Genomic DNA, 16,435 nt, shown 5'->3' with positions numbered 1-16,435 from the left:
CAGTGACCACTAGCAACACAGCATGCTGCACTGCGAAAAAATGCAACATGTCAGAGCACATTGCACATCACACCCACATTGTGGTGATAACAGATCACAGAGAAAACAATTGTTTTTTGCATACCGTTACTGAATCTGAGGGGAGGTGCAAAATGCATACCCAAAGGGCTCATTCACACCACTGTGGTGTGTTTTTAATATTTTAATGGCACACCAACGCATGCACTACTACTTCATGTCATTGTGCTACGGCATGTTGTTCTGCAACAAAAATGCTGCACGGTGCTAGAGTGTTCGGGTTTCGCTGGAAGACAAGGTGGCAACCCTAATCAGCTCACCTCCCAGGTTACATGGGACCAGTGCTGGCGTTAGCATAAGGCTGAGGGCGCTAGGCGGGGGGGGGGGCTGTGTAGCCAAAATCATTGCACCGGCCTCGGACCCTTTCGCTGGACATCCGCCTTGCTCTAATCCCTGTTCATCACAGCTATTTTTTTCATTATGGGTGGGGGCCTCACATTTGAGTTTCGCCTAAGGCCTCACAAAGTCTAGAGCCGCCTCTGGTAATGGACCATGTAACTATCTGATTTAAAACCAAGTTATTATTGAGACATGACATATACCTCACTGGTCTAGCTTTTGCAATAGGCAACCCTAGGTACTGAACTGGATATGACCATTAAACCAGTTGACATAATAACAGGCTGTGCCTAGGCATGAGCAATGACAATGTGCTCCTTTCGGATTTACACCTTAAAGTAAACTTGTCATCAGAAAAACATGGAGTGTGGCCCAGTCACCTTTTTTCCCTACAAGACTGGGAAATGCATAAAAGAGTGTGTTGGCACTTGTCCCAGTAGCGGAATTAGATGACTAGGTGGAACAAGGAGGTCCAAGCCGCAACATACCTACCGTGATGGTGTCGAATTACAGCTTCAGGGACCTATGCAAGACTGGAACAAAGATGTCACAAGTAAGCTAGAAATTTGCTTGCACCCCTGCAAATAAGATTCTGATGAAAAATCTATCAGCCACAGCACTGGGAACACAGGGGAGGGAGACCCAGGTTCAAGGACTCTAGCCCCCTTTTGCAGGGAGGGAGTGAAGGACATATACACATGGCTAATGATGAACCCTGCTGGAGCCACTGGTGTCTTCTGGTGGGGCACCCAAAGTGCTCCAGACACTCAGGAGGCCACCCAGGGGAATACTGAACCCACTTTTAGAGATGTATTTATGGCAGTGCAGACATATAATATTTCACTGACAAGTCTTACTGGCCAGCTCATAGGTATAAAGGTATAGCGCCAAGATATGCAAAAAAAAGGAAGGTCAGGTGAGCACCCTGGAGCATGAGGTCTCACCATTATTGCAATATTGTCCATCAGTGGTCTGTCTGCTGTAACACACCTAAATAGTAATACCATTGTTCTTCTTCACAGGGTTACATTTTAAACTGTTTTACTGTAGTCTCTATATATGCTCGGGGAAATTGTTGTTCTGGTCTTTCAGCAGCCAGGCCACAATAGATCTACAGGGCAGACTTATCTTTCTGCTATGCATGATAGATAAAAGGTAATGTATCTTAGCAAGTATCTATCTATCTCCACCCCATTCAGGAGAAGGTTTGCGGCAGTTCATGGCAAAACACCCAGGAATGCAAACTCTTGCAGTGTGGGAGTATAATAGCATCTTTAACCCTATTCTTGGCAGATAAAATGATGAGGGAGACTTTGCCCCACATGCTGAGACAATGTTTCCCAGACACTTGCAGGAGCTGGGATTGGTGGACATATTGAGGCTGAAATAGCCTCATTTTCACCGCTATTCATGTTGCTCCAGTACTTACTTCTCTTAGTCCCTAATATACTTTATTTTTCCATATATTAACTCCTCCTCTTATGGCCCGAGGGGGCTTTGCAGACTATTCCCCTTTGTACTCCACCTAGCAAGTGGGTCCTCCTTTGAGTTAAACCCTTGGAAAATAAATTATTTTTGGCTTAGTTTGAAATCTGACAAGAATTGAATCATAGCTATGATTACTGAATTCTTTGTGGTCTGGAATTTAATGAAGGCTTCCCTCGTGGGGGAGATGTAGGCATTGGAGAAGGCATACATTATTGACCCCCTTCTGACCATCAGAGATGAAATTCCCAACAAATGTATAAAACTATTTTCATATCAAAGACGGAAAACAAACAGTTTGTCAAAATTATTTTGAGGAGGAAGAAAGGCATGAAACACCTGTTAGCAGTGAATGGTTATTCACAGCAGGATTCCGCATATATTGGGGTAAATAAAACTAGAAATGACACTGTTGCTTTCAGTGTATTTTCACTTTCACAGCCAAACTGGGATAACATCTATTTTATATTTGCATTCACATCGCATAAGCTAAAAAAATTGCATTCACTTGGGTTAGGGTTTCTTGGCTTTTTAAGGGTTAAAATTTCTAAACACAATCCTAAATCTTTCTATAAGGACAGATTACAGTGAAGGTGCTTAGAGAAACCCGAATTCAGCCAGCTGCAACAAAACATTTAAAAGGTCAAACTTTTTAAAAAAATTATTTTTTGTTGTGCTGTGTGAATGGGAACACATAACAAACATATAGTAGAGTTTTCTTAAAGTTGACTGCAAAAGTGGAAATACACTTTAAGACACCTTGGAAATAACTCATGTATATAAAAGTTATTATAAAGGCGTATACAGTAAAGGCCTAAAGTCCCCTTCTTCTCTACAGCCTTAACACAATTTCTGGTATTACTTGACCCCCCTATGCTTGACAGAAGTGGATAGAAATACCCTAAATGTACCTCTTACTCTAGAAGAAATTACAACCACTGTTGTGGATGCCCCAAATAATAAGCCACTTGGCCTGGATGGCCTATCTTCTGAGATATACAAAAAATATGATGACCTGAACCGCTTTCCAGAATTTTTTAACCTGGCCTTTCCTTTATTGAAAAGTTGAATTTTGTTAAGCTGGGTGGTCACCTGGTGTTAAATTTCAGCCAAATCAGCATGACATGGATAAAATTTGATCCACGGCCATCTTTAGGCAATACTATTTCTCCTACCTTATCAGACGTAATGCTAATTTTACCTCTCCTCTTCTCTCTCAACTAGAGTCAGGTACACTAGCAAAAAATACATGCTGTCCTACCCTCCTTTTACTTGATAAACTACGGCATGTAATGAAGCCAATGATGCACTATGAGGGATATAACCAATACACCCCAGTGTGGAATAACATCCATTATTAGGAATAAATAGGCTTTAGGATTTTTTTAATTCTGGCATTCACATGAGGTATTTTTTATCCACGACTGTATGTAGTTATCGTGTTTAAAACATTAAATACAGCGTATGTTACAAGAGGAATTCCAACTTGCAAATCATAAATTCTACCAATATTTACAAATGTGGCTTGCCCTAGTAGCACAGGTCCGCACCTCTAGCATCACTCTTTGGAACACACTAGCATACAAAAAGGCTAATATCACAACTATATGCTCTATTCGGTCAGATCCTGCAGTCTAGGACAACTCTGCCATGTAGGAGGGGGTGGGAGGAAGACCTGGGCCCTATTTCAGAGGAACATTAGGAGAGACTCCTGGCTATGGTCCCCACAGTATCCTCTTCTATCCAGAAACCTAACCTTTTTATTTTACACAGAGTGTACAGCACAAAAAATATTACTGGAAATATGTTGTTGATACTATTAACAGTGATTTGCATCCCTTTAATCTATTAGATCCTAGTACTTGCTCACTGGGCTCTCTGGATAAAGAAGAGCTACCCCCAGATATTGTCCTGGTGCCATATTCCTATTTGTGGCATGGAAAACAATAGCTAAAAAATGGTTATCCCAAGCCCATCAAGTTTTATAGAGTGGAGGAATCAAGTCAACCTTACCATAGAAAAACTCTAGTCTTCCAGCATAGGGATCATTCAATTTCATTAGACTCTGGGACTCTATTTGCCTGTTCCCAGTTTTGCCCTGATTACCCAGAGGTTGCTACAATAACACATTATTCATTGGGATATAGCATTCAGTTCAACACACATAATAACTATATATGCTTCAGGTCCAGTATAGTTTTATTTAAGGCAAGGTGGCATCGTGCAATTTAAAAATATGAATGTGTACATACAATAAGTACTTCACTGGTTCAAAGTTAACAGGATTGTTTGTAATTTGTGTGTCTTTTTGTATTCCAATGAACACCCCTATCATGTGGTCCTACCCTAAACTGTACCTCCACTGGTTTCAACTCACAGGGTGACTTGGTAATTCTTTGTAATAGTCATTTCATATCTTTGAAGAGGAACTCCAAAAATTTAAAAAATTTACCCCTGCAGTGTGACTACCACTGCACTGCAAGGGTTAACTGCTCGTTTTTCTCTAGGGGTCAGAATAAAGAAGACATACTCACCTGATCCCCTGTCCTGCAGCAGTTCAGAACCACGTACGTTAGGCTGGGTTCACAATTGGGCGTTTGTAATATGCGTGTTTGACGCGCGTTTCTACTGCGTGACAAACGCGTGACAAACGCGCATTTACGAGGGCTATCCAGCTGTATCCTAATGGATACGCGCGGAAAATATGCCCCAAAGAAGCTCCTGTACTTCTTTGGGTGTAGGGCGTTTTTCAGCGCGTTCCTACGTGCTGAAATACGCCCAGGTGGGAACCATGCCCATAGGAAATAATGGGCATGGGTCTAGCTACATCATAGGGTTGTGTGCAGCCATAAATCTGCAAAGCCTCTTTCCTTCTGTGTTAAATGAATGAATCGGAGACAGTCCCTGCCACCCTTACTTTGGAATGTGTTGCCCTACCCCCTTTTCTCCAACACATCAGGCCCCTTCCATTTTCAGCTGGCCTTTTTCTATCCCCAACTCTCCCTCCTTGCTGGAGACCTACACTTCCTCTACCTTCCTCCTAGCTGCTGCCCAGCTAGCTGCACAGTTGCAGCCGCCTAGGTGGAAAAGATGGTGCGTCCCAACATTAACCACCTTCCTGCTGTGATATTGCTAGTAACAGACTGTATACAATGTAATTTTGCATTTTGACACAGTTTGGCTTTTGAGTACATTTAAAACTACTTGTGCACAGAGGGGGATAACACAACCGTGGTGTCACTGCAGAATGAACAACATTGCCACCTTGCTGAAGCAAATTGAAAATCAAGGATCTACTGACAGGATCAAAACCTAGTTTCCCCACAATGATGTTGTGGGGGAACTCCAATAAATGCTATATTATTAATGTTCCAGACTAAAATTAATTTTTTTTTAAAAACAATAGAAAAGGCCCTCTTCCTGGCCCTTTAAAAACTCTGGGCTTTACATACAATATTTTAAAGACATTTACTGTGCAATCATAAAAAAAGTGGAAATGAAACTGATCTGTGCATGATGAAGCAATCTGTGGCTTTGTCTTCACCGAATTAAAGATGGGGTCATGATGTAGCAATAAAAACTGTTAAGCTTTGGGTTTCACAGTCATATTGTATTAGGCAGCAAGAAGGCTTTAGGTTGATTAGCCATGATCAAATAAATATGCTAGTTGGTCGTTCCTTTATCCGGGTATAGCAGTACAGTGAAACATAGAGTTGCACAACACACACCAATCCATGGGTTGACTCATCTATCAAGTCACATAAGGCATGTTATACTAGGATTTGCACATATACAGCATAAGGAATGTTACACAATATCTGTACTTTTGTAAAACCGTTGCCGTAGCGTAAAACACACTGAAAAATGCATAACCTCGCTGCAAGCCATTTTCCATGTTTATTGGATGGGTTTATCTAGTTCCAAACAACAGTGTCTATTGTTGTCAATGCACAATGCTTGTGTGTAGGAAGTACTGCACATCTTGTTAGATGCAATAAAGAAACATATGTAATAAAATTGACATGAATAGCAGCTAAATGGGATTTCCTAGAAAAATTCGAGAATTGCTTGCCATCTTTTCAGATTACAACAGTACCTTAAAGAGAGCCTGTTGCCAAACCATTTATTTTAAACAACAATCGTGCCATAAGTTTACATCCCATTTAACATATTGATACATGTTATTTATCTATAAAAGCCTCCTTTGTGAAGACATCCAAAAGGCCTAAAAAAAATGCTGCTGGGTGTCCGTCTTGAATGTCATGTTTGCAGCCCCAGCAGACTCTAAGCTGTCACTGAAGTGAATTTCTTTAGTATTCCCCTTCCCCCCTCCCCAGCAACTAGATTCTGGAAAATTGTTTTCATACTGTACTTACCATCATTTTCCATTCCTGGCACCTCCTCAAGTCATATTGTTTGACATGGACACTGCCCCTGAATTGAGTTGAAGTGGAATATCCTCTAATGCCAGATGTCCCATGGGACCACATGGACAAGTTAAGACGGTCCAAGAAACTCATGTAACCTTTGGACGTCATGTATGGCCTTTTGAATAACTTTCATCACTTTTGCCTGAATCTGCATTCTCTTTCCTTCTGTCCAACTTCACTTTGAATAGGACTGCTGGATAGATTAGGGATTGAGAGAGGCATAGCTAGATTTTCTGTTTGTTCACCAGCCACCTAAACCTGGACAGGGTCTGCAACACAGCATATCTGTGAGAAAAAGGAAACAGAGGAGAATCAGCTAGGATGAGCATACTGTCCAAGCAATGGAAGATTTGAATGTCTTGTAGGTGCACAAGACCTACGAGAGAGAGAGAGAGAGAGTCAGAGGACTGTCCCAGAGCAGGGATAAAAAAAACAAAACACAAGGGTGCGGGAATTACACCACTTTTATAGGCTATTTAGGTGTTGTCCCGTGAGGGTCAGGGGATGGAGCAGACCCATAGCGGGCTGACATGAGGAATGCCAGGAAAAAAGGTTATGTAGGGAGGTGAAGGGAGACAGTAATTAGATACTCCCAAAAGAGGAGAGAACTATGATGTGCAAGGAGGTATGAGGTTGTGCTAGGGAACTGACCTAGAAAAACTCCTAAACCTTTGATAGCAAGTTTAAAGGTACATTGCAAGTACATTTAAAAATAATTGATAAACAAGTAAGAATATTAAATACTTGATTTTTATGCGCTTTTACCTGCTATATTTTTAAGTTGGTTACAGGGTGTCTGTATTTTCAAATATTAAAAAAATGCATGCATATAGTACTGACCACCATCCCTTACAATAACTCTAGTCGCTCGATTTAACATTTCTTGGTAGTAAGGAAGGCCAGTATGTAAAATAGTGGAAATAAGCACACCAAACAGAAAAAAATAAACTGAAGTGAGTTACTTTAATAAAGGCAACAATGTCCACACATTGGATACTGCACAACATAATATGTCACCATATGAAACATGCAGTACATAACAAGTATAAAATACAGAGGCATACAAAGCATAATGGCTACAGTGAGTCACATTATACAAAGTAGATCAAAGTTTAAAGTACTAAAGAGAATACATTTCTTCACAAGCAATATTGACACCATGTGAGCCAGGTATGGTCATTTATGGGGAGAAAACCTACCCCTTTTATCAAGCCTGTGTCTACCTGATTAGCAGGGTGTGCAAGCGCCAAATGTCCTTCCTCTTCCCAGGCAGCAATCTGTGACAACACTTCCCACTCTGACTGATTACATCACAGTGATGTCAATTTCGAAACGTCTTGCTCCCAGAAGTGGCAACCACATGGAGGTGATGGACCCCACACTTCTGCCAACCATCTCCAAGGGTTAGCCCAGCATAATTGGGGTAAGGAGCGAGGAGTGCAATGTCAGTGGGTCGTCTCCGTGGGTCATCATTTTTGTTTGTTGGATCAACGTTCAATTAGATTGACGATGGATCTACAACGCTGGAGGATGTGATTGACAATGGATTTACAGTGTGGGCCATGTTTTTTTTTCTTTTGTGAAGGAGTTGTCGAACGTCTGTGTGTATCATTTGCATTGTAATTTTTTTGTGAATGAGTGAGAGGCATTATGTAGGTACTAGGTAGGTTCGTCTCATCCCTACCCATAACATGTATGTAGATAAGGAATTCTGACAGTACTTTGCCTTTCATGATCTGCATACTGGGTCAGTGACTCAATATGTTCTGATGCCAAGGGTCCCCATAACACAAAGCTTTTGCAGATATAGGGCTGCATAGTGAAGATCGCTGGCCCCTCTGCACCTTATGACATGCACAACAACTTTGTGCTAAATGCACCGAACACCATACTTATTTAAAGTAGTATAAAACACTGATCATTTTTTAACTAAATGCATTCCAAGCAAGCAGTTAAACATCCCCCGCTACATTTTTTGCTTTATATATGGGCAAAAACACTTACATTCTGTGATCTTTACCGCTGCCAGCTCCAGGTTGCAGAGCACTGATTCCCCAAAGCTCCGAACAGGGAAGTGTGTGCCCTGGGTACTGTGTTACTGTGCAGTGTACCAGGAACAGCCCAGGCACAGGGAGGAGGAGGATCAGGGGCTTACCTTTAAGGCTATTTCTATGGACGTAAGGAGACTTGCCCATGGTGCCAGCTGGAAGCGTGTACTCAAAGGTGACTCCATGGGACCCTGTAAAGGGATGGAGTCACCTGAAAACCAGGGGAGAGACGATTTTCACAAGAGGAAATGAAAGCTCCCACAGAATTAAAGGGTTTCTAAACACTCCGGTTTTTTTTAACCTATATCTACTGCTAGCAAGCAGTAGATATAGGCAAAAAGTTTAAATGTAAAAAAAAACCCCGCTTTAACAGCGGTTTAAACTTACCCCGTTTTCGCCGCGCACTCCCGCTCGAGAATCCGAAACTGCTCGGGTGGCCGCAAAGCATCCTGGGGCGGGCGCATGCGCAGTTCGGATTTTCGGCCAGGAGATGAGCAGAGACGCAAGGTAAGTCTATGGACGCGTGCAACCGCATACACACACCGCGGGATCGGAAGTGCCAGCAAAGACAGAGGAGTCAGCGCTGGATCAGAGAGCCGCCGCGCCGCTGGAGGTACAGATGAAAACATCAGAAAGAAGAGGAAGATCGGATTAAGATACATTATTTAAGGTAATTGCTAACATTAACATTGGGGGAGGGAAAAATGTTTTGACTTTAATGTCACTTTAAAGTGACATTAAACCCTCAGATTTTTTAACATAAAACAATACTTTAATGTGTACCTTACTGTAATCTATGGTAGTTTCCCTTCTCTTTGCTGCTCTTCCTTTTAAATCCGTATCTCTTCTCATGCTTGGTGAGAACTTCCCTTTGCAGCTGAGTGCCTCTTCCTGTAGTGCTGGCTCATGTTGCAAACCTATACACAGACACCATGTAGCCATTCCTGAGACAAGGCAGTCTGCTGCAAAACAGAAGTTCTGCCCAGCATGAGAACAGACACACATTTAAAAGGAAGAGCAGCAAAGAGAAGGGAAACAACCATGGATTACAGTAAGGCGCACATTACAGTATTGTTTTATGTTAAAAAATCTGAGGGTTTAATGTCACTTTAAATGAAAAACAGGCATGCATACATAGTAAGTACTGAGCTGTGCAGCACTATATGCTTTTTCTTAACAATAGGGTTTAATATCACTTTAAATTAAATTGACTACAAACACATTGTGCTATTTTTTTAATTCACCACACCACAATGCATACATGATACCCATCTGTGCATTCTGGTGTGCTGCAACATGTGCGTTAGGATGCCCAACAAAATGAATGCAGAATACACTCCTGCCGTACATTGCGGTGATATGCTTTTTCTTGCACATTACAGCGATGAGTATTTGATTAAAAGACCATAGGAAAAAGGCTCCCATGAGCTGCTAAGCAGCCTTCAACATGATATGCATCATGTATCAGTCAGTGATCTTTCTTGTACCACCAATGCCCCAATATTCACTAGACTGATGGCAGCCTAAAAGAGGGTGAGACATACTTGTCATATCCCTCTATGGACTATCCACACAGTACTGGCATGTGGTATTGCATACTTGTTCCGAGTCACGTATTCAAAGTTGAGGCAAAAGCTCAGTATGACAATCAGGCAACTAGCATTTTCATAAGCAGAGGTTGGGGATCGCAGGATCTATGTTTATTTTATGGCAGGTATCCTTTAACCACTTTTCTACTGGCCACTGTATATAAATAGTTGGGGGAGTGTTTGTTCCAGGAGTATGTACCTGTATGTCCTCCTACGTTTGCCTGTGTGTGTGCCCAGCAGTCATTAGACAGTGAAGAGCATCTGCTACAGGCACAGAGCTGGTCTGATTGGCCATCACAGCAACCACATGGCAATGTTTACACTGCCAAGCCTTTCCCTTCCTCTGTCACAGGAACGAATGAATCAATGCAGAAGCAAAAAATAATAAAGTATGTTATCATTTTTAGCCCTTTCCCACTCTCCTCTCCTGTGAATGTCAGCTTTATTCTGCCTCTGTATATTAACCCCTTCACCTCTCTTATCTTAGACATGTGTACATTAACCCTTTTTATCACCATCCTCCCACTCTATGTGACCTGTAATACAACTTCTTCACCCTCTTCTCCCCCTGCATATGGTCTGTACATGAAATGTGTCTAGTGCACCATTACAAAGTTTCTGTTTCAACCTCCTTAAAACTGGCCTGATTCTTCATCTAAAAAAAATTGTTAATGGTTAACAAGAACATCACAGTTGCAACATTTGTTAGAATTCTGTTTCAATAGTTTTTATTACATTTTCAGGTACAAAACAGAGAAGGCTTTGCATTCAAAATTACAAAGTGATTGTGCTCTCAAAGGAAAAAAAAAGTACAAATAGATAGCATGTGGCTAGTTTAAGTACTCAGTATTCCAATTTATTCTGTGCATCCCCATGGCCAAAGTAGAGGGGCCTCAAAGATAACGAAGAGAGACAAGTGATTTGCCACTTCGAAATGTGTAAAACAAGAGAAGTTTAAAGGAACACTAAAGTGAATTGACCATTCAATGTAGATCGTGGGGAATGGTGAAGGAAAGAAAAAAAAATGTATATGATGCTCGCCTAGTTCTACCTCGAAGCATCGGAAAGATAGTGTATGCATGTCCCAGGCACTATTGAAGACTTCGATCCTGCCATTCAATATAGCAGACAATATTTCAATGGTCATTATCCGGAAAGCTTGGCCTGGACAGTTCAAAAGGGATGGAAGAAGACTTCCAACATTTGGCGTTTGACATTTCAAACAAAGTAAAAATGACTGGCAGCTGCCAGATGAGCAAACCGTCATATTAGATATCAAATATAGAATGCATTCATCAACGTTAATAAAGTGCATTAAAAAAAATCCTAAAAACTACACCCTAAAGCTAACTATACACGGTTAGAATTTCTTTTGAAAACACCTTAATTTTCTAATAGTTCATGGGGTCAAATTGACAATCGTTTTCAACCATAGTGGTGAAAAGAAATCGAAGCAGCAGGATGGACAATTCTTCAGGATTGAATGAAATTCTAACACGAACATAAGAACATTTATATGTTGACAGCTCATCCATTCACAAACTGCACAATGCTAAAATCCATAATCTTCATAAAGTGCAAAATGCCAATCCACGACCTTCTTAAACCAAATGTGCCACCTATCTTACCCCCTCAGCACACACACACACTTATTACAATGTGTAGACCCCTTATTAAAAACTAGGTCACATTGTGCTCTGTTTTCTTCGTCTGTTCCTGTAATGACCGTCTCTCTGTTCTCCCCTGCTCTCCCTGGGGCCAATAAAAATCCTCAGCTCACCATTAATAGGCAGAAAGATATAACGCTCAACACAGAATGAAATTGTATTCATTAACCCTTTTACTGCCACAGACGTAAGTACTACATCCGTGGCAGCAGGGCCCTGTAAACTGACTCCCAGCAGCTCCAGTTTATATTTCTTCAGCAGACTCCCAGCGTTCAGGTGTAAGGGATTTGGGTGGCTATGAAGCAGCTCAAATGCTTCCACCAGTCCGGCAACATGGCGGCAACGACACCCCACCATGTATCCCGGGTGTCAGCAGGAAGAGCAGGACATTTTGTCACTTCCAGATTCAGAGCTGTCATTCTCCGGACGTTGTGGCTGTGGATGAAGCTAATCAAGTACAATCTGTGCTTGATTAGCTTCATTGAAGAGGTGACATTCAGGGTCTAATGGACTCCTAATGTCTCCCTAAAGGTCCCCACACACCTTACGATAATCGTACGATAATCGCGGGAAATCCCACGATCGTACGATTATCGCAAGGTGTGTGGAAGCCGTGCGACCTCTACTACTGTAAGCAAAACAAATGACAAACGCACTCAACAATTCGTCACCAGCTACAATTCGTCACCTTACTACTGTAAGGTCACACGACTTTTAACTTACGGACATGTTCGAAAACCCGCCGAGCATCGTACGATGTTCGGCGGGTCTGTAGCATTTTCGTAAGATAAAAGCCAGACGGGCCGGTGTGTCGATCATCGCAAGTACGATCTGCCTGTCCAAGATAGGCAGATCGTACGTTTTTTTAAGTACCTTACAACCATCGCAAGACAAAATTCTTGCGATGGTTGTAAGGTGTGTGCCCAGCCTAAGGAAAACTGGTCACCTCCAATGTGGTATCACATAGGTGGCTTGTTAGACCCCTATGTGATAGCAATAAACCGAAAAGGAAAAAAAAAAAGTTTAAAAAAATAAAATGAGATTAAATCAATTTAAAAAAAAAATTGTAAAGCCCCCCTGCCCCCACGTACCTACATTGACCCTAAACACATGCATTGGGTGCACATATATATGAAATTGACAATTGTGCCACACATTAGGTCTCACCGTGCATGCTGAAGCAAGAACAATATTTCTAGGAGGGCCATTATTCAAACCTCTAAACTGATGACCTATAAAGGCTTTTAAAGTGTTGCCTATGAACAATAATAATAATAATTATAGATACCGAAGTTTTTTGCCATTTCACAGGCGAATGCACTTTGAGGCTTGACACATTTGGTATCTGTTTATTCAATGCAACTTCATCTTTTATATTTGACCACTTTTATATTTTATAACTAAAAATAATTTAAATGCATTTTTTTTAAAGGAAAACTGCTGCTAATATCATGTGAGATAAAAAATTGCAGCTACCACCATTGTATTCTACAGGATCTCTGCTTTCAGAAAATATATAAATTGGGGGGGGATTTTAGGCAATTTCAAGGCCCAAAATGTGTATTACAACATACGTACAAGAAAATAAATTATAATTTGTATAAAAGATTATAGCAGCTCACATCTGGTGGCGTTGCCCACAAGTCTCTGATTTTTGGGACCAGGTATTCACTATACTTTGGACTCTGTTCTCGATACCGATACCTAAGGACGCTTACCTAGCACTTCTCAACTGCAGACCAGAAAATCTGTCCCGTAGACAATTTGACCTATCAATGCATATTTGCACCTCCGCCAAACGAGAGATTGCGAAAAACTGGTTGACATCCTCGCTAAGTCTCGCCAGTGTGATTAACCACGTCCATTGGGTTATGGCTCACGAAAAAAGAACTGCGCAACTTAGTGATAAAATGACCAAATTTGAGAATACTTGGACCCCGTGGATAGACAAATATCTGGGACCAGGTACATCTCATCGTCTATGCACTATTTGATCTGACTTACTGGAACAGCTTAGTACAATGTCCATTGGCACTAATGCTCTGCCCGAATCCACTTTTCCCTTCCTCTTCTCCATCCTCCCTAACGCCGACCCCTCCACTACCTACTGACCCCCTCCCTTTGTCTATGTATGTCTACCCCACTATATGTTGTTTTGTCTATGTTCAGTGGTGCTTTTGTATGAAACTCCCACAGACCGCTTACAGGCTAACCTTAAAGCAGTCTGACTAATGACACCCTTCGATAAGTCACAGCAATAATGCCCCCATGAGCGCTAGAAGTACACTCCGGGTACGTTATACCATGCACCCCTTCGGGTTGCACAACTTACAAAACACTCTGCTCACCTAAGCTCCCAGATACACGAAGAGTTGTACACACACACACTGTTACTAATTGGTATATGTATGATATGACCTTTCTCCTTGTTTACGGTATATGACACATTCATCACCCAGACAGAGCTATGGTTCCGAAACCAGTAACAGCCCCATGCAAGAACTGAGAACTACATTTAGCCAATATCTCTGCTTATAATGTTGTCAACAATACGGTCTGCGCACCGAATACTGCAATGTTGAGCACTACTGCTTGTTGTTGTTTTTTTTTGTGATGACAAAATAAAAACATTTATATCGGGAAAAAAATAAATAAATCATAAAATAAAAATGTAAAACATTATTTTTAAAAATTGAAAAATGCTCCCCCCACACGCATATTATTAAACATGTGCGAAGACTAAAAATTAATTTAAGATGAAACAAAAAAAAAAGATTATAGCAGAAAATGGTTAAAAGGTACCTAACCCCAAAATTATTTTTCAGTATGATTGACATTTTGTTCTCACTGTGTAAAGCTTTTGTAAGCAATCTTTTTTTTTTTTTTTTTTTTTGTGAATCTGTTGCAAAGTTCCTTAACTTGAATGCAAAAGCATTCTTCCCACTGACCGCCAGTATAAAGAGGCCATTCTCCCACTGACCACCAGTATAATGGGAACCCTTTTTCCCACTGACAAACAGTGTAATGAGACTTTTTCACACTGACCACAAGTATAATGAGGCCCTGCTCTCACTGACAAACAGTGTAATGAGACCATTTTCCCACTGACCACCAGTGTAATGAGGCCCTTCTGTCACTGACCACCAGTGTAATAAGACCCTTTTTCCACTGACCACCAGTGTAATGGGACCCTTTTCCCACTAAACCACCAGTGTGATGGGTCCCTTCTCCCACTGACCACCAGTGTAATGGGTCCCATTTCTCACTGACCACCGACATAATAGGACCCTTTTCCTACTAAACTACCAGTGAAATTGGACCCCTTTCCTACTGACCGCTGGTGTAATAGGCCGTTTTTTCCACTTATCACCAGTGTAATGTGGCTCATTTCCCACGGACCACCATTGTAATGAGCCCCTTTTCCCATTGACCACCATTGTAATGGGCCCCTTTTCCCACTTACCACCAGTGTAATGGGCCCCTCTCCCTATGACTATATTGTAAGAGGGCCCTTTTCCTAATGACCACCAATGTAGGGTGGTCCTTCTCTCACTGACCACCAATCTAGGAGAGCAGCCTTGGATTTCTAATACTTTAAATAGGCCACATTCCTTATTCTCTTATTTCTTGTTAGACCTCCATTTACTGTTCATGCCAATGTACCCTGAGTTGTAGATAACGGAATTATTAGCAGGGGCTTCCTAAGACCCAACAATTATTTCAAGGGTTCCTCTATGTTAAAGGTTGTGAATCGCTGAACCAAGCTCACTGTTTTAACTCCATCAATACCGACATGTTTTTTTCATGTCCCAAAAATTGTAGGAAAAACCAGATCACCATGGAGTGTCTACTTTCCAAAAAGGGGTCATTTGGTGGGTTTTCAGTGTCCTGATTTTTATTGGCAATGTTTTATAACAGAAAGTATGAGAAACAAGCTTTTTTCCCCCATATTTTTAGTCTTTTTTCCCCTTTATTTAGTAAAAAAAAAAAAAAGAAGGTTATTAATTGTTTTTAGCCTTTGCTGTGGGCCTACCCCCGCACTGCAAGGGTTACGTGCTCATTTTTGTCTAGGTGCTAAAAAAAAAAAAAAAGGTTATACTGACCTGATCTTAGGAGCCGGCTTGCTCTTAGACCGGTCCCTGGAGCCTCTCTCCCCCTCCTCTGCAGCGGTCATACACTATACACTGTATATAGGAAGTGAGGACACCAAGGGACATACCATCGCTGCAGCAGAGGAGGATGCAGGCTTCAGGGACCAGAGTAGCAGCCAGCAGGCTCTGTGGTTCAGGTGAATTTTTTTAGCACCTAGACACAAATGAGCACCTAACCCTTGCAGTTACGGGAGTAGGCCCACTACAAGGGTTAAGAACATGTTTGCTCTGGGTTCTGCATACATACCATGAAACGAAGATTTATATGTTTCAAAAATGATATCAAATGTATTTGGATATAATTTTGCAGGACTGAACTTACAAATGGCCTGCTACAATATGTGCGGCTGGGTCTGCATGTAATCACACATGAAACAATTACCTGCGGTTCGGGATAGATGATTGTTCCTGGACGCAGACAGATTTCATCCAGGAGCAATCATGTTTACCGAACCGCAGGTAATAGTTTCATTTATAAAGGAAAGCCCCATATGGGGCCGAATGGGGCCTCAAATGCCAGCACTTAAGTGGTTAAAAGACACACAAAAATGACAGAATGAAAACAAAGTGATGATGAGGAATAGTGACCAATTTCTCTGATTGTCATGCTACATATTGAGGGGAATTTGTAAAAACTGGAGCAGACAG

The sequence above is a fragment of the Nanorana parkeri genome, unplaced genomic scaffold, assembly GCF_000935625.1.
Source record: "Nanorana parkeri isolate BGI_ZX_2015 unplaced genomic scaffold, ASM93562v1 scaffold1558, whole genome shotgun sequence".
Taxonomy (NCBI): domain Eukaryota; kingdom Metazoa; phylum Chordata; class Amphibia; order Anura; family Dicroglossidae; genus Nanorana; species Nanorana parkeri.
This window is presented reverse-complemented; position numbering follows the sequence as displayed.